Below are 2,008 nucleotides of genomic sequence, written 5' to 3' on the forward strand. Positions count from 1 at the left end.
ACCTCAAGAACTAGTGAGTGACGTGCTCCTTTTTCATATGTATATAATGAATAAGGGCATGTACACACGTGGGCAGGTGGCCAGACACCAAGCGTCCGGCCCTGGGCAAAGGCGTAGCACCTTTACCCCAACAATATACTCGGCTTACATGGATCCCTTGCACAACCAATGTTATGGAAATGGTCTATGAACTTTGAGAATAGCAGAATTAGGAGAATTAGAGAGAGCATTTTTGTGAGACTACTTTGAGAAAGTACAGGGTGAATTTATTTAGCGGTAGCAACTTAACCATATTACTTGATTAGCTTGGCATCAACAATACTTTTGCAAGAGAGAGAGTTTAGAGAATTTGACGACAGTTGAGGAACGGATTTATGTGGAGCTGGTCCCTCCTCCAAGAGACTTTTGTATTATAGATTCTCCCATCAAGAGAGACTTGGTACAATACAATCTTTGAGTTCCTTGTGACCTAGGTGATGCAATGAAGATGGAAAGTTTCATGCAACACGAGCATAACATAGAATTTGTAAAAAGCATTAACCATCCCAGTCTCAGTCCCAAGTCCTCAAACACTTTCAAAGGTGAAGAAATAGCGGGGAATGAGGGTAGGGAAGAGGAAGAAGAAACATTCATAAGAGAAAGAAATAGTTCCTCCCTTATCATCACTCTTCTTGCTTAGCATACATAATAGCATAGTAATGAAGATGGAGAAGATGGCAAGATTTAGCATTGAAGCATGGCTCTTGGTTGGATTTGCATTCCAGAGCCAAGAGTGTTGGTGTAGGCTCTAAACTTCTTTACATGCTTTGGAGAAGGAGATGGAGCTCTTGCACTTTGCAACTCACACAATGAGTGTGTGTGTGTGTGTGTGTGTGGGGGGGGGGGGGGGGGGGGGGGGGGGGGGAGTATACCCTGCAAGCAAGCCCCCTAGTTGCTTGGGTTGACCCCTCTTTCTAGCACTTGCTTTTTGCTCATTGGCTCTCCAAGCCTAGCCAATCAGAAGCCTGGGTCAAGTCAACCACTAGAGATAGTCTTTGGACAAGTGTCCCCCTTTCCTCTTTGAGAGAGAGGGCTTGATAAATTCTTAACAATTAATTTAATTAGCTAAATTTTCATTGGACCTCTCTAAGGATCAACCAATAGGCTTTGGACACTCCTTGAGGGCAACCTAGCTAGGGTCTTGGCATGTGTCCTTCTGGCCTCTTGAGCAAGGGGTTCCCTTTGTTGACTTTCAAGCCCAAGCTGCTTGGCCCCCTACTTGCTTAAGCACCTAGTCATCAAGCATAGGGTTAGTAAGAGTACGGCCTCTCTCTCTACCATCCCCCTATCTTCAAGGGCTCGCCCCCTCCTTGTAGAGATTGACATGGACCTTCAAGCACATGCCTAGCTTTAAGTTACACCTTAGCTATCAAGAATCTTATGCACTTTTCATTATCAAGCTCCTAAAGCATAGGCCTAGCTTTAACCTAAGGTCTAAAGACTTCTACACAAACCTTTGGAAGTTTTTAATGAAGCTAACCCTAAGGTCTTCAAGCTCCAATATCTAGCCTTGCTTTTTGACAGACCATCTCTCATTTGGACCCCTGTACCATTGGCCCCGTGTTGAGATAGACCCGTAAGCACATGTCTATATTCTAACCCTTGTTCCCGTTTATTCTCCCACATTAAATGATCATTTTAATGTGAGAAAATCATTTGGGTTGGTTAGAGATTAGATTTTATGACATTACCTCTGTCTTGAAATCATAGTCATCCTCGACTATGAGGTAGAAGAGATAAAGCGTTAGTCATTAGTCAATGTTTCTTAGCGGGTAGAGGATCCCTTTTTACCCTACGACATCATTCCAAGATGGATGACTAATATATTTGGTGCTTGGGAGATGTAGCTACCGCAAGCATGTCTGCTCTTTAGTCCATTTCATTCTCCCAAGTAGAGTGACAAGTTATACTTGTTGTTTGAGAGACGTCGTCATCACAAACATAATTTTAAGCATGCATACTACTTAAA

The sequence above is a fragment of the Adiantum capillus-veneris genome, chromosome 28, assembly GCF_014529385.1.
Source record: "Adiantum capillus-veneris isolate H3 chromosome 28, ASM1452938v2, whole genome shotgun sequence".
NCBI classification, from domain to species: domain Eukaryota; kingdom Viridiplantae; phylum Streptophyta; class Polypodiopsida; order Polypodiales; family Pteridaceae; genus Adiantum; species Adiantum capillus-veneris.